This window comes from Halichoerus grypus, chromosome 11, assembly GCF_964656455.1.
Source record: "Halichoerus grypus chromosome 11, mHalGry1.hap1.1, whole genome shotgun sequence".
Taxonomy (NCBI): domain Eukaryota; kingdom Metazoa; phylum Chordata; class Mammalia; order Carnivora; family Phocidae; genus Halichoerus; species Halichoerus grypus.
This window is the reverse complement of record NC_135722.1, coordinates 58502964-58526009: the sequence shown is the minus strand read 5'-3', so window position 1 is coordinate 58526009 and position 23046 is coordinate 58502964. Positions and strand designations below refer to the sequence as shown.

At 38.8% G+C, this 23046-nt stretch overlaps 1 protein-coding gene across 2 annotated transcripts in view; it reads left to right on the top strand.

The window, feature by feature from the left end:
- TENM4 (teneurin transmembrane protein 4) overlaps window positions 1-23046 on the top strand; it is a 2958785-nt gene that overhangs the window by 1555197 nt on the left and 1380542 nt on the right. The window lies entirely within an intron of this gene.

The following is a 23046-nucleotide window of genomic DNA, read 5'->3' as shown; positions in this document are numbered from 1 at the left end:
AATGATGTATTGTCTTCTCTTGAGTGACCAAATATATTCCTTAGTCCAGGGAGATACCATTGGACTCTTCAGTGTGTTTCCTTTAAAATATTCCATTACAATTGTATTATTCCATCAAGTCCCCAAGTTACCTTTGTGATCAAAAGGATACTACATAATGCAATTATAACAGTGCCTAGTAGCTGTTGCATGCTCAGTAGAAGTAACAAGAAAAGAGTGAATTGGGTATGATTAGGACCACTGATCACAATACACACAATGTATGGAGAAAGCAGTTGTGTTGAGTCCTGGAAAAAATGGGCTGGTATGGTGGAAAGCATAAGTCAGGGGACCCCAACTGAGTTATTCCCCTCTTCTCTTTGTAGGTTTCCCCCTTCTGTTTGTAGTGCTGAAAATGAGGGGCTGGACTACAGCAGTCCTGCAGTTCTAGTGGTCCAGTAGAGGGGCTAGTACCCAGCAGGTGGTAGTGTATTTGGGGCCTCCATGACATGAGACAATGTCTTTGTCTCATTTTCCCTTCAATAAAAGGTTGGAGACAGTAGTGATTCTATGAAGACATGGTTCCCCCTCTGCCCCCCCCAGAGAGAACGAACGAATTATAAAAGGCTTTATTATTGTGAAAAAGCAGATAACAAGACAATCAGGACCATCAAAAACTGACAAAACACCAAGCCCTGATGAATTACATGGCATCATGCTGAAGGCAATGGCAGGGGAATGGGAAAAGCCATTGGCAGAGATGCCTAGAAGATTAAGAGACCCCACATATAGACACAAGCATTCTCTGGAGTCTGAAAGCCAGAACCAGGCCCATGTATGAAGGCACTGTGATGCTAAAAGTTGCCTCAGATTACACGTTCCCAAATGGATTTTCTCTGTGCCCTTGGGAGACCTTCTCTATCCCTTCCACATGGCACCAGTAACACTGTTTCTTATTGCCCTGATTTTGTCCCCCAAAAGAATGTGGGCTTCTCTAGAGCAAAGCCTTATTTTTTTTCATGCCAGGCATAGTGACTGGCACAGAGCAGACATTCAGCAAGTTTATAGAATGTCTGAATAAATAAACAAAAGAAGTGGGGGATACAAGCTTTGGCCTCAATTCCATATAAGCTCCCTTAGAGACCTATATATTTTGGGGAAGATATTTGTAACACCTTTCTCAAATTAAACATCCGAAAGAATCTTTATTTCTGCAAGAAATTGGCCAACTCCTAAAGGGTTCTAAAAACAGTATGATGGGGGGAGGAGCAAGATGGCGGAGGAGTAGGAGACCTGTATTTCATCTGGTCCCAGGAATTCAGCTGGATAGGGATCAAACCATTCTGAACACCTACGAACTCAACAGGAGATGGAAGAAAAGAATAGCAGCAACTCTCTGAACAGAAAAGCGACCACCTTCTGGAAGGTAGGACGTGTGGAGAAGTGAATCTGAGGCAATATTCAGGAAGATAGACAGCGGGGGAGGGGGCCTCCGTCAGCCGCTTCTGGCAAGTGATAGAGCGGCGGAGCACAAAATCGGAAATTTTAGAAGTCTGCTCCGCTGAGGGTTGTCGCTCCAGTGGCTAAGCGGGGGGTGGAACCCTCGTGGGACAGTGTGTCTCAGGACCCTCGGGGTCACAGGAAGACTGGGGGTGCCTGAGTGCAGCAGAGCTCCCAGGTATCGGGAGCGGGGAAGCCAGCTGCAGAGACGGAGCTGAGGAGCGGGCTCTCAGCTCGGGGTTGCCATAAACCGTGATCCACGGCAGAGTTGGGCCACTGCTCCTCCAGCAGGGACCCAACAAGCGGCAGATCTGGGGAAACTCCCCTTCCTCCCCTGGGAGGAGCAGCGCGGGAGCACACCACAGGGATCTGTCTGGGTTTGGAGACTCCACACGGGGTCGGGTGCCAGAGATAGAAATGCTCGGTCACAGGCCAGGTGAGCATGGAGTGCAGCCGGCCGGAGACTGGGGAGACGGGAGTGATTGACTGCTTTTCTCTGGGGGCTCGCTGAAGAGCAGGGCCCCAAGTTCTCGGCTCCTCCAGGGAGGAGATTTGGAGGCCGCCATTTTCACTCTCGTCCTCCAAAGCTGTATGGAAAGCTTGCAGGGAACAAAAGCTCCCGAGAGCAAACCCGAGCAGATTACTTAGCCTGGACCCTGCAAGGGCGGGGCAATTCCACCTCCGGCAAAGACATTTGGGAACCATGGCAACAGGCCCCTCCCCCAAAAGATCAGCAGAACAGCCAGCCAAGACCAAGTTTACCAATTAATGAGAATGGCAGAACTCCAGAGCTAGGGGAATACTGCACCTAGAATTCATGGCTTTTTTTCCCATGATTCTTTAGTCTTTCAAAGTTATTTTTTTTAACTTTCTTTTTCTTTTTTTTGAATTTTTCTTTTTCCCTTTTTCAACCAACATCTTATCAATCCCTTTTTTAAAAAATCTTTTTTATCTTTCATTTTTAGAGTCATATTCTATCCCTTCATAGTAATTAACCTTATTTTTGATATATATATATAAGTTGTTCTCTCTTTATAATTTTGGGATTCAGTTTCTTCTAACAGATCAAAATATACCCTAAATCTCTAGTATATGACTTTGTTCTAGTCTCCTGCCTGATCACATTCTCTCCCCCCTTTTTTTTTTTACATCCTCTTCTTTCTTTTTTCAACCAAATTCTTATCTTATCAATTCCTTTTATAAAATCTTTTACTATTTTCAGCTTTACAGTCATATTCCATCCCTTCATCATATTAACCCTTATTTTTGTACATATATAAGTTTTTCTTTCTTTAAAATTTTGGGAGGCACTTTTTTCTAACAGACCAAAATATGGCCAAAATCTAGTGTGTGGCACTGATCTCTGCACCAGCCTGATCATATTTGATCATATTCTGTTTTGTTTTGTTTTGTTTTGTTTTTGTTTGTTTTTATCTTTTTCTTTTTCTTTTTTCTTTCTTTCCCTTTCTTTTCCCCAGGTTTCAGGTCTTTTCTGATTTGTTTAGTGCATATTTTCTGGGGAAGTTGTTACCCTGTTAGCATTTTGTTCTCTCATTCATCTATTCTCCTCTGGACAAAATGACAAGATGGAAAAAATCACCTCAACAAAAAGAACAAGAGGCAGTACCAACTGCCAGGGACCTAATCAATATGGACATTAGTACGATGTTGGAACTAGAGTTCAGAATGATAATTTTAAAGATACTAGCTGGGCTTGAAAAAAGAATGGAAGTTATTAGAGAAACCCTTTCTGGAGAAGTAAAAGAACTAAAATCTAACCAAGTCAAAATCAAAAAGGCTATTAATGAGGTGCAATAAGAAATTGAGGCTCTAACTGCTAGGATCAATGAGGCAGAAGAGAAATTAGTGATATAGAAGACCAAATGATGGAAAATAAAGAAGCTGAGAAAAAGAGAGATAAACAACTACTGGATCACTAGGGCAGAATTCAAGAGATAAGTGATACCATAAGATGAAACAACATTAGAATAATTGGGATCCCAGAAGAAAAAGAAAGAGAGAGAGGGGCAGAAGGTATACTGGAGCAAATTATAGCAGAGAACTTCCCTAATTTGGGGAAGGAAATAGGCATCAAAATCCAGGAGGCACAGAGAACTCCTCTCAAAATCAGTAAAAATAGGTCAACACCCTGACATCTAATAGTAAAACTTACGAGTCGCAGAGACAAAGAGAAAATCTTGAAAGCAGCCCAGAAGAGATCTGTAACCTACAATGGTAGAAACATTAGATTGCCAACAGACCTATCCACAGAGACCTGGCAGGCCAGAAAGGACTGGCATGATATCTTCAGAGCACTAAATGAGAAAAATATGCAGCCAAGAATACTATATCCAGTGAGGCTGTCATTGAAAATAGAAAGAGAGATAAAAAGCTTCCAGGACAAACAAAAACTAAAGGAATTTGCAGACACGAAACCAACCCTACAGGAAATCTTGAAAGGGGTCCTCTAAGCAAAGAGAGAGCCTAAAAGCAACATACACCAGAAAGGAACACAGACAATATACAGTAACAGTCACCTTACAGGCAATACAATGGCACTAAGTTTATATCTTTCAATAGTTACCCTGAATGTAAATGGGCTAAAAGCCCCAATCAAAAGACACAGGTTATCAGATTGGATAAAAAAACAAGACCCATTGATATGCTGTCTGCAAGAGACTCATTTTAGACCCAAAGACACCCCCAGATTGAAAGTGAGGGGGTGGAAAACCATTTACCATGCTAATGGACACCAAAAGAAAGCTGGGGTGGCAATCCTTCTATCAGACAAATTAGATTTTAAACCAAAGACTGTAATAAGAGATGAGGAAGGACACTATATCATACTTAAAGGGTCTATCCAACAAGAAGATCTAACAATTATAAATATCTATGCCCCTAACATGGGAGCAGCCAATTATATAAGCCAATTAATAACAAAAGCAAAGAAACACATCGACAACAATACAATAATAGTGGGGGACTTTAACATCCCCCTCACTGAAATGGACAGATCATCTAAGCAAAAGATCAACAAGGAAATAAAGACTTTAAATGACACACTGGGCCAAATGGACTTCACGGATATATTCAGAACATTCCATCCCAAAGCAACGGAATACACATTCTTCTCTAGTGCCCATGGAACATTCTCCAGAATAGATCACATCCTAGGTCATAAATCAGGTCTCAACCGGTACCAAAAGATTGGGATCATTCCCTGCCTATTTTCAGGCCACAATGCTTTGACACTAGAACTCAATCACAAGAGAAAAGTCAGAAAGAACTCAAATCCATGGAGGCTAAAGAGCATCCTACTGAAGAATGAATGGGTCAACCAGGAAATTAAAGAAGAATTAAAAAAATTCATGGAAACCAATGAAAATGAAAACACAACTGTTCAAAATCTTTGGGATGCAGCAAAGGCAGTCCTAAGAGGAAGTATATAGCAATACAAGCCTTTCTCAAGAAACAAGAAAGGTCTCAAATACACAACCTAACCCTACACCTAATGGAGCTGGAGAAAGAACAGCAAATAAAGCCTAAACCCAGCAGGAGAAGAGAAATAATAAAGATCAGAGCAGAAATCAATGAAATAGAAACTAAAAGAACAGTAGAGCAGATCAACGAAACTAGGAGCTGGTTCTCTGAAAGAATTAACAAGATTGATAAACCCCTGGCCAGACTTATCAAAAAGAAAAGAGAAAGGACCCAAATCAATAAAATCATGAATGAAAGAGGAGAGATCACAACCAACACCAAAGAAATACAAACAATTATAAGAACATATTATGAGCAACTCTATGCCAGCAAATTAGATAACCTGGAAGAAATGGATGCATTCCTAGAGATGTATCAACTACCAAAACTGAACCAGGAAGAAATAGAAGACCTGAACAGACCTATAACCACTAAGGAAATTGAAGCAGTCATCAAAAATCTCCCAACAAACAAAAGCCCAGGGCCAGATGGCTTCCCAGGGGAATTCTACCAAACATTTCAAGAATTCATACCTATTCTTCTGAAACTGTTCCAAAAAATAGAAATGGAAGGAAAACTTCCAAACTCATTGTATGAGGCCACCATTACCTTGATTCCTGAACCAGACAAAGACCCCATCAAAATAACCCTGATGAACATGGATGCAAAAATTCTCACCAAAATACTAGCCAATAGGATCCAACAGTACACTAAAAGGATTATTCACCACAACCAAGTGGGATTTATCCCTGGGCTGCAAGGTTGGCTCAACATCTGGAAATCAATCAATGTGATACAATACATTAACAAAAGAAAGAACAAGAACCATATTAAAAGAACCATATGACCCTCTCAATAGATGCAGAAAAAGCATTTGACAAAGTACAGCATTCTTTCTTGATCAAAACTCTTCAGAGGATAGGGATAGAGGGTACATACATATCATAAAAGCCATCTATGACAAACCCACAGAGAATATCATTCTCAATGGGGAAAAACTGAGAGCTTTCCCCCTAAGGTCAGGAACACGGCAGGAATGTCCACTATCACCACTGCTGTTCAACAGAGTCTTAGAAGTCCTAGCCACAGCAATCAGACAACAAAAAGAAATCAAAGGGATCCGAATCGGCAAAGAAGTCAAACTCTCACTCTTTGCAGATGATATGATACTTTATGTGGAAAAGCCAAAAGACTTCACCCCAAAACTGCTAGAACTCATACATGAACTCAGTAAAGTGGCAGGATATAAAATCAATGCACAGAAATCAGTGGCATTCCTATACACCAACAACAAGACAGAAGAAAGAGAAACGAAGGAGTCGATCCCATTTACAATTGCACCCAAAATCATAAGATACCTAGGACTAAATCTAACCAAAGAGGCAAAGGATCTGTACTCAGAAAACTATAAAATACTCATGAAAGAAATTGAGGAGGACACAAAGAAATGGAAAAACGTTCCATGCTCATGGATTGGAAGAACAAATACTGTGAAGATGTCAATGCTACCTAGACCAATCTATACATTTAATGCATATCCCTATCAAAATATCATCCACTTTTTTTCAAAGAATTAGAACAAATAATCCTAAAATTTGTATGGAACCAGAAAAGACACCAAATAGCCAGAGGAATGTTAAAAAAGAAAAACAAAGCTGGTGGCATCACAATTCCTGACTTCCAGCTGTATTACAAAGCTGTCATCATCAAGACAGTATGGTACTAGCACAAAAACAGACACATAGATCAATGGAACAGAATAGAGAGCCCAGAAATGGACCTTCAACTCTATGGTCAACTAATCTTCGACAAAGCAGGAAAGAATGTCCAATGGAAAATAGACAGTCTCTTCCACAAATGGTGTTGGGAAAATTGGACAGCCACATGCAAAAGAATGAAACCGGACCATTTCCTTGCACCACACACAAAAATAGACTCCAAATGGTTGAAAGACCTCAATGTGAGACAGGAGTCCATCAAAATCCTAAAGGAGAACACAGGCAGCAACCTCTTCGACCTCAACTGCAGCAACTTCTTCCTAGAAACATCGCCAAAGGCAAGGGAAGCAAGGGCAAAAATTAACTATTGGGACTTCATCAAGATAAAAAGCTTTTGCACAGCAAAAGAAACAGTCAACAAAACCAAAAGACAACCGACAGAATGGGAGAAGATATTTGCAAATGACATATCAGATAAAGGGCTAGTATCCAAAATCTATAAAGAACTTCTTAAACTTAACACCCAAAGAACAAATGATCCAATCAAGAAATGGGCAGAAGACATGAACATTTTTCCAAAGAAGACATCCAAATGGCCAATAGACACATGAAAAAGTGCTCAACATCGCTCGGCATCAGGAAATCCAGATCAAAACCTCAATGAGATACCACCTCACACCAGTCAGAATGGCTAAAATTAACAAGTCAGGAAACGACAGATGTTGGTGGGGATGTGGAGAAAGGGGAACCCTCCTACACTGTTCGTGGGAATGCAAGCTGGTGCAGCCACTCTGGAAAACAGTATGGAGGTTCCTCAAAAAGTTGAAAATTGAGCTACCAAACGATCCAGCAATTGCACTACTGGGTATTTACCCCAAAGATACAAATGTAGGGATCCAAAAGGGTATGTGCACCCCGATGTTTATAGCAGCAATGTCCACAATATCCAAACTATGAAAGAGCCAAGATGTCCATTGACAGATGCATGGATAAAGACGATGTGGTGTATATAGGTAGATAGATAGATAGATAGATGTGGTGTATATAGGTAGATAGATAAATAGATAGATAGATACATACATACATACATACATACATATAATGGAATATTATGCAGCCATCAAAAGGAATGAAATCTTGCCATTTGCAACGACTTGGATGGAACTGGAGAGTATTATGCTGAGCGAAATAAGTCAGTCAGAGAAAGACATGACCTCACTGATAAAAGAAATTCTTAATCTCAGGAAACAAACTGAGGGTTGCTAGAATGGTGGGGGATGGGAGGGATGTGGTGGCTGGGTGATAGACATTGGGGAGGGTATGTGCTATGGTGAGCACTGTGAATTGTGTAAGACTGTTGAATCACAGAACTGTACCTCTGAAACAAATAATATAATATATGTTAAAAAAAAAAAAGAAGATAGAGGGGAAGAATGAAGGGGGGGAAATTGGAGGGGGAGATGAACCATGAGAGACTATGGACTCTGAGAAACAAACTGAGGGTTCTAGAGGGGAGGGGGCTAGGGGGATCGGTTAGCCTGGTGATGGTTATTAAAGAGGGCACGTTCTGCATGGAGCACTGGGTGTTATACGCAAACAATGAATAATGGAACATTACATCAAAAACTAATAATGTAATGTATGGTGATTAACATAACATAATAATAAAAAAACATTTAAAAATAGTATGACTTTTGCAAAAGAAATTTGAGAAGAAAAATCACATGACCAGAAAAAGCTAACTACTATGTGCATGGGGCCATTCTTAAAGGCTTCATTTTCAAATGGATTCAAAATGTGACTATACAGATAGTAAGTGTTGTGACTAGTTTCCTTGTCTTGATTTATAGAAGAGGTAAAATTCAGAGAAGTTAAGTAAATCATAATCACAGAGCACAGAAGTTAGATTGGGGCTTTACCCAAAATGTGTCTAAGTCCAGAGCCCATTCTCTATGCATTATGTCCAAAGCCTTCCAACTTTATGAGACACTGGTATTGTTATGCCCCTGGCATAGGAGGCAATTAGGATCATGTCAAACATGGCTCATGGTCACTATCCAACTTCATTTGTTGTATGTGTCAAATGATAGTGGGTGTAAGAGTGCTGTCTTTTGAGCATGGCTTATAAATTCTGAACTGAGTCCCTGTTCTGGAACTCTGACCACCATCTCTCAGATAGGCCCCTTCTACATTATAGGTGCCTAGATGGAACTCTCACAGAAGAGAAGAGAGATGCATGACCATCCCCACTGAAAAAAGGGAAAATTGAGATTTAGAAAACATATAGCACCCCAAGGTCATACGGGCCTAAAAAACAGAAAAGCCTGGAGTTGATGCGCAGCCCCTGTTTCCGTGTCCATTATCATTTCCAGTAGTCCTCAGTTCAAAGCAACCCTGAGACATTACAGATCTTAAGGAGGGCGAGGGAGCACCTGCTATGGAGATAGATTGTTTTGGATCTGAATCCTGACACTGACACCTACCAGTTGTGTGACCTTGGACAAATTGCTTAATATCTCTGAGGCTCAGTTTCCTCTCCCATGTAATGAGGGAACAAATACCTACCTCACTGAGTTGCTCTGAGAATTAAATGAATCTGTGAATTAATTAACTTATTCTCTGCCTTGTACCAGAAAAGACTCAAGGTGGCTTACAAGGACACAATAATATGATTTAAGAATGGAGAAGAAAAGAAATAAGAGCAAGACAGGCAGATGGGGACTCAGTCCAACACAATGGCTAAGAATAGGTGTCCCACTTTGCTCAAAGGTGTCTAGTAGCCAAGCCCAAAAGGGAGGCCTTGACAGCTTTATCATTTGCCATGTTCACAAAGTAATAACAGACTCATGATTTACAGGGATCATGGCCATATTTAAGATATAAGATACATATTATGTTCTTATATTTAAGATATAAGGTATTCTTACATATATTGCAGGTTCTAGGCACTGCATTAGGCAGTGGGGTCAGTACTAAAAGGCAGACCTGATCCTTGCCCTCATGGAGGTAAGCTTTCATTACTTCATAATGTCAGTATTATGTCACTTCCATGATATCATCTTTACCTAAAAATGCAAAGAATAAATGAGTTGCATAAAATTTTACATGTCACGCTTTGAGCAAAGTGTCTGACGCACAGATGGTGTTTAATATTGGGTTGTTCACTTATTAACAAACTTTTATTAGTCTATGATATCTGTTTATGCCTTTTCTAGGCACTGGGGATATGCAGTGTACAGAACAAACATCCTGATCTACCTCTTACTTGAGGAGAGAGATAATCAGTAAGATCATTAAGTAAAATATGTGTTATAGCAGATATTGATAAGGGATGTGTGGTAAAGAGTGCTGAGCACAGTTCAGAGAGAATGGCCAGGGTAAGCTTCACTAAGAAGGAAATGTTAGAGTCCAGACTTGAAGAAAGAAAAGGAGGGAGCCGTGAAGGTTCTAGAGAGCATTCCAAACAACAAGAACAGCAAGTACAAATGCGAAAGGCTGGCACAAGCCTGGTAGGATTTGTGCAGTATTAGGCAGAATTCTTTCAACTGAAAGTAGTGGAAACTCAACTCCAGACAGGGTAAGCAAGATATGTACAGGAAGGAGACTTGCTTGAGTGGTGCATAGAATCTGAAAATGAGATGCAGGACAGTGGCCGTTCTAAGTCGGGAAGCTCCAGGGCAGAACCAGGCCTAGCCTCCTGGCAGTCTTTCTCTCTCCTCTTCTCTGGACATTGGCTCTGTCCTCTTGGGGTTCTTTCTCTACCCACATGGAACGTGACGTGGTGGCTGGCAGCTGCAGCCACCTTCTTACAGCCTTGGAGCCAAGCAGTGGAACAGTTATACTTTTCTTTGCCTGCTGTTGCATAAAAAATGTCCAGGCCCAAAAGTCACTGTGGATGTGACATTGTATGATGGGCTCAGCCTAGGTTATGTGTCCATCTCTGTGGTCTGGTTAACAAAATCTGTCATTATGGGGCACCTGGGTGGCTCAGTCAGTTAAGCGTCTGCCTTTGGCTCAGGTCATGATCCCAGGGTCCTGGGATCGACTCCCACATCGGGCTTCCTGCTCAGCGGAGAGCCTGCTTCTCCCTCTGCCTCTCCCCCTGGCTTGTGTTCTCTCTTTCACTCACACTCTCTCTCAAATAAATAAATAAATAAAATATTTTTAAAAATCTGTCATTGAAAGGAGGTAGAGAAAAGGGAACTGGGCTCACTAAGACCATAGTCACCAAAAAGTCCTGCTCAAAGTAAATGACTTGCCCTAAGAAAAGCAGTTCATGAATGTCACAGTAGAGACTAAATCCTCCTACCGTATCAGAAATCATCAGCATCCTAGTTAATCTGATGTATGCATAGGAGCTTGGATTATTCTCTGTTCTTGCTGATTCCCAAGAGATGTTTTGCTATTTCTCTCATCTATTCAGAGGACATTCTGTTCATTGTCATATGCATATAATGATCCTATAATCTAAAATGCTTCATGCTTATGATGCTGAGTGGTAGGCTATAATTTACCTCCCCTTTGTTGTCATTAGAAAGTGCTATGAGATTTCAAAACAATTGAAAAGTAGGCCACAAGTACACAGAAAACATCCAATAATGCACAAGTTAATTTGAAGCATGGTCATTTTTGATGATAATAATAATTATGATTGAAAAGTAATTTAAAGAGCAAAAGACAAAAATGTATGTTATATAGTGAGGAGATTTTGTGAGATATTGTAGAGCAAATAGGCATAGATTTATATAATGAGATGATACGAACCAGGGACATGTTCCCACACTGTGGTCATTTTAATCAGCATATGACTATCTGCCCTGAAGGATGGACTGCATCAGTATTCACACATGTCCTCCGGCTTCAGCCAAAAGGAAGCACCAGCAGATGTGATGGTTTGGGACGGGGGTTTGAGCCCAGGATATTTATTTCCCTACCTCAGTTCCTACAAGGATACATCTATCTCTCTCATTCTCTCTCTAGCTCTGGAATGTAATTCTCTCTTTATGGACTTTCAAGTCTATGGAGCTAAGGGTGGTGGTGATGATGGATCACAGGTGTTATGAGCCCCAATGCACTTCCCTATCCCCTGGCCACATCTTTGTAAACTCTGTCTTCATTAAACTCACTTCAAATCTCCCAATTTGAGGGACTATGTATTTTCTGTTAGTATGCTAACCCACTCCCCAGAGTCAAATTCTTGATCTTGCTCACCTTTCAAGTACATTATAATGGTATTAATCCTGCTCATCTTGACGGAGGTGTGTCTGTGGTCAGATATGCCTTATTTCCCTACATGTTAATCTATGCATTTTTGGTAATTCTCACTCTTCATCCTAATATGCCCCCTGAGCCTTCATCTCTGCCTAATTCCTCATCTTCAAATCCTTTTCTAATGCCACCTCCTATAAGAAGTTTTCCTTGATTCACTGTTAGATGCAGTCTTGTCTTCCTCTAGACTCACACAGTTTTCTATCCAACCACTAGCGTGGCACTTATTTCTATTCTGTACAGATTTTTGTTGATGCATATCTTATCTTCATTAATTAATTCCTGAATTCATACCTTCAGGATTCACTTCTCAACAAGAATGCCTTGCATATTTAAAGCATTCAGGAAGGGCGCCTCGGTGGCTCAGTCGATTAAGCAGCTGCCTTCAGGCTCAGGTCATGATCCCAGAGTCCTGGGATTGAGCCCCGCATTGGGCTGCCTGCCCAGCGGGGAGCCTGCTTCTCCCTCTCCCACTTCCCCTGCTTGTGTTCCCTCTCTGGCTGTCTCTCTCTCTGTCAAATAAATAAATAAAATATTTAAAAATAAATAAATAAATAAATAAATAAATAAATAAATAAAGCATTCAGGAAATATCTGTTGATTGAAAGAATGAATAGATTGCTAAATTTCACTATCACTTAGACTATTAATATTAGACAATGGCTCCCAAATTTTAATATCATATCCATTAATTCAGCTAACATCTCTGGAGGACCTACTACATGCTAATAATTGTGCTAGGTGCTAATTATCTCATGGTCATAAGTAAATCTACAGATAGAAAGAATATATTCATTGGTCCTACAAATTCATAAAAATATCTCTCTTGATGCAAATTTTTAAAATCACCAGAGCAAAAATGTATTGGGTCCTTAGAACACATCTTCAATAACCCTCCACTCTTGTTTCTGCAAGCACTGAAATTAATTCTACATTCTCAATAGTATGGATGGTAACTTCAACTTAAATACAGTTTGTACCCATATAAAGATATGAAAACTTGCTGGTTGTAAGAGAATCACGTAAGGAGCTTTAAAATATAAATAAATTCTTATCTCATTAGTCCTCACCTCTACCCCCAGACTTGTTGCATTGGCATTTGGATTGAGAGTGGTGACTAATTTGAATCTTACCACTTTCCCCCTTTCTACCTTTCTTAAATTATGACTCCCTTAACTAGGCACTTGTCCAAGGATTGGTGTTCAGGAACCATTGTTTTAAAGTAAATTTTAGTCATATGGAATCCTTATGAAGAAAATAAGAGGGTTTTTTCTTTCTGCTTTTAATGGATATGGAAATGGAGGTTCCAATACATTAAGTGAATTGGAGAAATAAACAAGCATTTTGCTGAAGTAGGAACATTAAGACTGAGTAAACATATTTAAAAGTTTCAGTCCTGAGCATTAGCAATATAGCAGAATAGGAAACTCCAGTCTCTCTTTCCTCCAACAGAGACACCAGTTCAGCAATACATGGACCAGTAGACTTGTGAAAAATCAAGAAAAGTTAAGAAGTATCTGCAACCTCAGGCAATCATGAAACCAGCTGGATCAAAGTCTATAGGAAAATTCATGACATTTACTTGCCATAGTTCCACCACTAAGTTCAACATGGAACAAGTGGAAGAAACCCCCCAACTCACAGTATCTCCCTAGGGAGGGAAAAATGTTGAAGCATTTTTCCAATATTTCAGATTTTCAGAGAACTGTGTAGGGGACTTGTTTCTGTCTCATTCATCCTAGAGCATGCCTAGCATACTCTAGATGCCTAGGGTCTTATGAAAACAAAATAGAACAGGGCAGCCTTCTGCTGCTTCTGAGGACCCAGAGTACAGCATATAGAAGGCGATGTAGTTTGGTGGCATATTCCTCAGAGAGGAGCGAGAAGAGTAGAGTGTGTATCAAATGTTCTGGCTTTTCAGGGAGCTGCCTGGATTCTGTCTCACCTGATTGAGAGTGCTGACAGGACCCAGACCACTCTAGAAGCCTACAGGCCTCTGAGAAGAAGTGCTGAGTGGCTTGGGCAGCTCCAGAGAACCTGCAGTACTGTCAACAGACACCAGAGAGAGCAAGAGATTACAAGCTCCTAAAAAAGAAAACTGGCAAATCCCTCTAATTGGGAATTTAGCACAAGTCAAAAGAAGATGTTTCCAAAGAGAAGGTTTGAGTGGCCCCCAGAATATTTAGCTGTGCTGATTGGTGAAGGGTTTTTGTTTTGTTTTTGTTTTTCCTATAAGAAGGCAGGCTATAAATAATGGGAAAGGCATGTGTGTGTGTGTGTGTGTGTGTGTGTGTGTGTGTGTGTGTTTTCAAATGCAAGGACACCAACACAAAGTAAAAGGCACACAAGGAGACAGAGAAATTTGGCCCAATCAGAGGAACAACAGCAATAAAAAAATCTCCAGAAACCATCCCTAAAGAAAGAGAGGTATATTAATTACCTGGCAAAAAGTTCAAAATAATTATCATAAAGATGCTCCATGAATTCAAGAAAACGATACACAAACAAAATGACAATATCAACAAAGAAAAAAATGTAAATTAAAAAAAAAAAACAAATTTTGGAGCTGAAGAAAACAATAACTGAATTGGAAAATTTAGTAAAAGTTTCAATCACAGACTTGATCAAACATAAGAAAGAATCAGCAAACTCAAATATAGGTCATTTGAAATTATCTAGTGAGAGGAACAAAAAGAAAAAAGAAAAATGAGTGAGGAAAACCTAAGAGACTTATGGGCACTATAAAATACACCAGTATATTCATTATGGGAATCATAGAAGGAAAAGAGACAGAGGAGGGGTAGATGCTTGTTTGAAGAAAAAATGGCTTAAAACTTCCTAAATCTGGGGAAGGGAATAGACATGCAGTTTTTTTTTTATGATTTTATTTTTTTATTGTTATGTTAATCACTATACATTACATCATTAGTTTTTGATGTAGTGTTCCATGATTCATTGTTTATGCATAACACCCAGTGCTCCATGCAGAACGTGCCCTCTTTAATACCCATCACGAGGCTAACCCATCCTCCCACCCCCCTCCCCTCTAGAACCCTCAGTTTGTTTTTCAGAGTCCATCATCTCTCATGGTTCTAGACATTCAGATTTAAGAGACCCAAAAGATTCTGACTAAGATGAAACTAAAGAGATCCACACTGAGACACATTATAATCAAACTGTCAAAAGTCAAAGACAAAGAAGGATTTTTTAAGCATAAAGAAGAAAGAAATTCTTCATGTACAATGGAGACTCTATAACACTCAGGAGATTTCTCAGCAGAAGCATAGCCAATCGAAAAGGAGTGGAATGATATATTCGAAGTGCTGAATAAATAAAACCTCCAACCAAGAATACTAAACCTGGCAAAACTATCTTTTAAAAATGAAAATAGTGCCTTTCCCAGAAAAACAAAAGCTAAAAGAGTTCATCAACACTAGGCCCACTTTACAGGAAATGCTAATAGGAGTACTTCCAGTTGAAATAAAAGGACACTAGGCAGGAACACAAAAGTGTTTGAAAGTATAAAGCTTGCTGGTTAAGGTAAATATATAGACAAATACAGAATATTGTAATATTGCAATGTCAGTACATAAACAACTTTTAACTCAGGCATAGAAGTTGAAAGGCAAAAGCATAAGTAATAACAATAACTATAAAAATATGTTAATGAATACACAATATAAAAAGATGTAATTTGTGATATGAATAACAAAGTGTAGAATGAGGAGCAATAAAAAACGTAGAGTTTTTGTATGCAATTTAAGTTATCACCCTACAATAGATTGTTATGTTTTGTATAACCCCTATAGTAACTACAAAAAATAACTATAGCAGATACACAAAAGAAAATGAGAAAAGAATAAAAGCATGTCACTACAATGAAATCAATAAAACACAAAGGAAGATCTCAAGAGAGAAAACAAAAAAGCTACAAGACAGAAAAGAATTAACAAAGCGGCAATAGTGAGTCCTTTCCTATCAGTAATTAAGTATAAATTAATTAAATTCCTCATTAAGAAGATACGGGGAGATGGGTTAGCCTGGCGATGGGTATTAAAGAGGGCACATATTGAATGGAGCTCTGGGTGTTATACGCAAACGATGAATCATGGAACACTACATCAAAGGCTAATGATGTGATGTATGGTGATTAGCATAACATAATAAAATAAAATTTAAAAAAAAAGAAGATATGGAATGGCTGAAAAAGACATTCCATACAAATGGTAATCATTAAGAGAGCAGGGGTGGCCATGCTGATATCAGACAAAATAGTCTTTAAGTCAAAAAGGATCACAAAAGACAAAGGACATTATATAACGAATAAAAGGGTCAAATCACCAGGAAGATATAACAATTATAAATATATGTATACCCAGTATCAGAACACCCACATATATGAAATGGACATTGATAGAACTGAAGAGAGAATGGATAGCAATACATTAATAATAGGAGATTTTAGTACCCCACTTTCAATAATGGGCACAGCATTAAGACAGAAGATCAATAAGGAAACAAAGGACTAGAACAACACTGTAGACAAAATGGAATTAACAGACATATACAGGATATTCCACCCAATAGCAGCAGAATACACATTCATCTTAAGCACACACATAACACTCTCTAGTAAACATACCATGTTAGGTCACAAACGAAGTCTTAACAAAGCTTTTTGAAGACTGAAATTATATCAAGTATCTTTTCTGACTGTAATAAAAATTAAACTAGAAATTGGTAGAAGGAAAACTGAAAAATTCACAAATATGTGCAAATTGAACAACATACTCTTGAACAATCAGTGGGTCAAAGAATAAATCAAAAGGGGGATTAGAGAATACCTTGAGACAAATGAAATGAAAACATAACATAGCAAAACTTACGGGATCTATCAAATTGGTAAGAGGGAAGTTTATAGTGATAAACACCTATATTAAAAAAAGATGTCAAATAAACCCTTCTCCCAAGAAGCTAGAAAAACAAAAGCAAAAACAAAAAACTAAGGAGGGAAATGATAGAATAGAGCAGAAATGACAATATAATAAAGTCCATATATGAAAATTCCACAGGTAATATCCTACTCAGTGGTGAAAAACAAAGCTTTTCCACTAAGATTAGGAACAAGGCAAGGAAATGCAAACCAGAACAACAATGAGATACAACCTCACAGCTGTCAGGATGACTATTGTTTAAAAATAAATGCATACATATATACATACATACATACATGCATACATACAAGTATTGCTAAGGATGTGGAAATTGGAACCTTAATATGCTGTTCATGGGAATGCAAAACTGCTGTGTACTTTATGGAAAACTGTCTGGAGGTTCCCTAAAAAATTAAAAATAGAAGTACCATATGATTCAGCAATTCCATTTCTGGGTATTTATCTGAAGAAAGTGAAAACACCAATCTGAAAAACTACATGCCCCTCCCATGTTCATTTTGGCACTATTTATAATAGCCAAGATGTGGACACAACCTATATCCATCAATAGATAAATCAATAGAGAAAATTAGATATATACATAAAATGGAATATTATTTGGCTTTAAAAATAAAGGAAATCCTGTAATATGTGACATCATGGATGGACCTTGAGAGCATTATGCGAAGTGATATAAGACAAAGACAAAAGCTGTGTAATCTTCTTTATATATGCAATTTTAAATAATAACAGCAAACCAAATTCCTAGATACAGCAAACAGATTTGTAGTTGCTGGAGGTGGGGAGGTGAGTCAGTTTTATTAATTTATTTAATTATTTTTTAAATAATATTTAATTATTTTATAACATCCAGTTATAAAATAATTAAGTCATGAGGATGTAATGTACAGCAAGGTGACTATAGTTAATAATACTGTATTGATCATTGAAAGTTGCTAAGAGAGTAGGTCTTGAAAGTCCTCATCACAAGAAAAAGTTGTAACTATATGTAGTGACAGATTAACTAGACATCGTGGTGATCATTTCACAACATATACAAATATTGAATCATTATGTTGTACACCTAAAAGTAATATAATGTTATGTGTCACTTATAGCACAATTAAAAAATAAAATAATATCTTAAACATAATTTTTATATTGATTACATGTTGACATAGCACTTTGGATATGGATATGTTCAGTTAAATAAAATATAGTGATGGTGCACCTGGGTGGCTCCATCCGTTAAGCGTCCAACTCTTGATTTTAGCTCAGGTTGTGATCTCAGGGTTGTGGGATCAAGCCCTACACTGGGCTCCGCACTGGGTGTGGAGCCTGCTTAAGATTCTCCTTCTCCCGGAACCCTCTTGCACTTTTGGTGAGAATGCAAGCTGGTACAGCCACTCTGGAAAACAGTATGGAGGTTCCTCAAGATGTTAAGAATAGAGCTACTTTACACCCCAGCAATTGCACTACTAGGTATTTACCCCAAAGATACAGAGGTGTGAAAAGAAGAGGCATATGCACACAAATGTTCATAGCAGCAGTGTCCACAATAGCCAAACTGTGGAAGGAGCCAAGATGCCCTTCATCAGATGAATGGATAAAGAAGATGTGGTAAATATACACAGTGGAATATTATTCAGCCATCAGAAACAATGAATACCCACCATTTGCATCAGCATGGATGGAACTGGAGGAGATTATGCGAAGTGAAATAAGTCAAGCAGAGGAAGAACAATTATCATATGGTTTCACTCATATGTGGAACATAAGCAATAGCACGGAGGACCATAGGGGAAGGGAGGGAATTCAAAGGAGAAATCAGAGAGGGAGATGAACCATGGACCCCAGGAAACAATCTGAGGGTTTCAGAGCAGAGGAAGGTAGAGGGAGGGGGTAACAGGGTGATGGGTATTGAGTAGGGCACTGGGTGAACTGTGATGCTGTGATGAACACTGGGTGTTACACTTAACTGATGAATCATGGAACACTACATCAAAAGCTAATTACGTACTATACAGTGGCTAACTGAACATTATAATAAAAAAAAAAAAAAGATTTTCCTTCTCCCCCTCCCTTTGCCCCTCCCCACCTCTTCTCTCCCTCTCTAAAAATAAATAAATAAAATAAAATGGGGAGTATAAACTAATGTTTTATAGCCTTTGGGTTTACAAAGACATTTCATATGTATTAATTCCCTTAATCATTACAGCTATCTCTAGAGGAAGTTATTGTTTGTATTCTTCTTTTACTAACAGAGAAACTGCATCAGAGAGTTTAGTACCTTTCCCAAGGCTGTAACTAAATTTGTCACAGGAATCAAACCCAGAACCCCTGAATTCTATATACCAGTGGTTTTCAAAGTGGGGTTCCTGGACTGGCAGCATCAAAATCGCCTGAGAACTTGTTAGAAATGCAAATTATTTGGCCTTACCTCAGACTTATTGAAGCAAAATTTCTGGGGCTGTGGTCTGACAGCCTGTGTTTCGAAAATCCCACAAAATGACTCATGCTCGTGAAGCCTCAGGCATGTTATGAGAAACAAATTAGATGAGAGATCCGAAAGGAATATATAAGGGATAGACTAGTAGCATTATTTCTTCAGTCCCTCTTTCTTTTCTATTATTTGTCCTCTGAGGGTGGAAATACTGAAGACTTAAATGTCAACAGAGTTGACAAGAAATTAGGACAAAGAGCAAAATCATAAGGTGGCCACCTTGACTTGCTACTAATAATACCAAGAATCAATGACTTGGCAATAGTAGCAATTACTTTGTTTTCCGAAATGGTTCTTGATTTTTCTTTCCATGTAAACAGTGATTGTGGAATTGAATTCCCATAATGGTGATCAAGAAAGTGGTAATGAAAAACTGTTTTATGTAGGGAAAAAAAAATCATCTATTTACTGTAAGCACTGCTCTGTAGGGTCTGATTCTGAGGGACTGTTGTATCCCCTTGGGAAGTTTATTCCCAAGGACACCACTAAGTGAAGGCTGCTTTTTCCTCCCATGTCTCAATCCAGTTCTTTGCATAAAGTGAGCTCACAGAAACTTCAGAACAAATGAATGAACATACCACTAACCACAGGCCAGGAGATAGAGGTTCAATTTCTAATTCCCCAGAGCTTCTTCTAAATGATTACTTCTCCACCATCTTTGAAAGTAAATTCTACTCTACCATCTTGGATGTCTTCTAGGGTTATCTACCACCTTCCTGGTCATTTCCCCTCATTCCTTATAAATATCTGGTATTTGATTCATAATCTTACTCTATACCCAAAGTCATGTCATCATAGAAGTTGTTTTTTACAAAGACTTAAATTTTGTGGATCACCCACACAACATCCTGTTATCTCACCTTCTAAATGTTCCAAATTCCAAATACTTTTGTTTCATGCAACCTCAACCGTATCCTACTTGCCTACCCTCTGGATCCAGACCCAGTCATCACTGGGACTTTTCTACTCTGTTGTATCAAATTCAGACATTGCTCTCTGTCTCTGTCTTCTAGTTCTTGTATTGAGTGATTCCTACTATAACCTCACTGACAGCCTCACGACATTTTAGTAGTTCTTAGTCAACCCCTTCTCATTTCACTTGTTTCTTTTGAAGTTTATAGATTTATCTGATACATCACTTTTGTCTCTTGACAGGAAAGTGACAAGACTTAATGGGATTTTAAGGTGATGCACCTAGTAGTGAGTAATGACATGCTAAGTGGACTAGAAGGAAAAGAATCCAGGGTTAGGGAGAACACAAGCTGGTTGTGTACAAGTTGAAGTATGGGTTTTTAAGGTCCCACCCAGCCTTGATGAGAGACTAGAATAGGGCAGTTAAAAAGGCTATGAAGGGAATCAACCATGAGCTCTCTGAGGGCAGCAATCCTATTTGTTTTGTTCCTCATTATATACATGATTTATAGGACATTGACTATTTCATACTTAATTTGTTAATTCATAGAAATGTGATAAGGATTAAATGAAGATTGTATAAAGCCTCATAAAAGTGAGTATTCCAAGAGATCCAGGCAAGACTTCTTACAATCTTGCCTTAAAAGTTGCACAGCGTCACTTCTCCTGGATCCTACTGATGACAATACATAGGTCCCGCCTAGATTTAAAGGGAGAGAACCATACAGGGATATGAGTACTGGGAAGTGTGGTTCATTAAGGAGAGGGGCATCTTTACAAACTAGCTCAAAATTCAAATAAGAGCCTTAGTAGAAGTTCTTTCTTGAAGTTTTTTCTTGAAGTTCTGTGTAAAACAAAACACCAAGCTCAGTGCTGGAGTGTCATCGTGTCTTAAGAAGCTCATCCTGAACAGAATTCCAATATTTGTGGGTTGCTTGGGTGGCTCAGTCAGTTAAGCAACTGAGTTGGTTTCTGCTCAGGTCATGATTCAATGATTCAATATTGATGAACCCCACATCAGGCTCTGCACTGGTCATGGAGCCTGCTTGAGATTCTCTCTCTCCCTCTCTCCTTCCTCCTGCTCTCTCTCTCTCAAATAAATAAATAAAATCTTTAAAAATAAATAAAAATAATTTAAAAAAGAAAAGAAATTCCAATATTTGCTTAACTTGTAAACATTCAGAGGGATCGATCATAAAACGTAGTTTCTGACAATCTTTTTTTAAAATCCTCTGTCCCCAACCATTCTTAAGCACTCGGAGTCCTATCAGGTACTGTCAGTATGTGCTCCTGACATATGCAGCACCTTGGAGTTGTTCCTCTTGAAAGAAGCTTTTGCTTACCAGAATAATTAAAATTCCATCAGAACCGAAATGTTATTATTATCACTATTTATTATTATTATTATTGCTTGTCTTTAGGATAGATGGTCTTTAGCACAAAATATCTGCTGGGGCAATACATGAACTAAAATTGTAATAATCACTGATGTGGTAGAGTATGACTATATTAATATTTTTGCCAAACACTCTCTTGGCCAGGATTAAATTTCTCTACAGGCCTGTCCTTTCCAGAGGGACCTGATTTCTCTACTTAAGCAGGAATGACAGGAAACAAGAAATATCCTGCCCCACCCTGCCATGGTGAGACAGTCATAGGCGGGGAAGTGGAAAGAGCATTGAGGGGAAAGGTCAGGAAATCTATGTCTGATTATTGATCATTTGTGTGGCCACGAGTAAGTTGTTTAGATTCCTAGGAAAATGCTTCCCAGATTTTAACATGCATGTGTTACCATCTGCTTATTGGAGATCTTGTTTATATGCACATCCTGCTTCAGGAGCTCCGAGTGGGGCCTGGGAATCTACTTTGCTAAGCAGCTCCACTTGAAGCTGATGCTGCTGGCTCATGAACCCCACTAGAGGAGTAGCTCTAGATCATTCTTCTCTCATTTAGGAATAGGAATAGCTTTATGTATTCATCTTTCTCCCATTTAGGAACAAAAACCTTTATGTTTGTTCATTTTCTAAAAAAAACATAATCCAATTTTTTTTCTTTTTTTTTGCTACATCACTTAACCCAGTTTGTGAAACTCTTTGAATCAGGTACAACCTCATCTCCAACTACTCTCCATTCCTCCTAAATCGACAGTACTTATCATTCTTCTTCATGCCATGTTCCCAAACACCTTGACAACTAATCCTTTTCTTCTAGAACATACTGTATGCTCAGCTACTAGGCTGTGAGCTCCTTTGGTAGTTCAAATTAGCATCATGTTAATGTTTGTAGCTCAAAACTTAGCATATTGTCCATATATACCAATTGCCCAATAATTGTTTATTAAATAAAACTGGTTCAGCTCAGGTTCACCCTCCAAAGCATAAGGTAAGTGTTACCTCTTCTATGAAACCTTTCCCAGGATGGCCAGATGGGGTGCTAGTCAGCACCTGTGTGTTCTCATGTACCACTTAAGTGAATTTTAATATTTCTTTGTCTTTTCTAATGGATTCTGAGGTCCTTGAGAGCTGAGATAATATCTTGTCCATCTCTGATTCGCCATCATCTAGCACTGTTCTAAGCCCACAGTATACCCTTAATAAATGTCTGTTTAATAAGTTATTGTATGTGGTGAACAAAAGAAAGAAGGTACATTTGAAGAGGCAGGCTTTGTTTTGTTTAAAGAAATTCAGAACCACACACTTCCTGATTTCCATTCCATGGGTGAATGTCTGCTTCCTACTGTAACTTTTTTTGA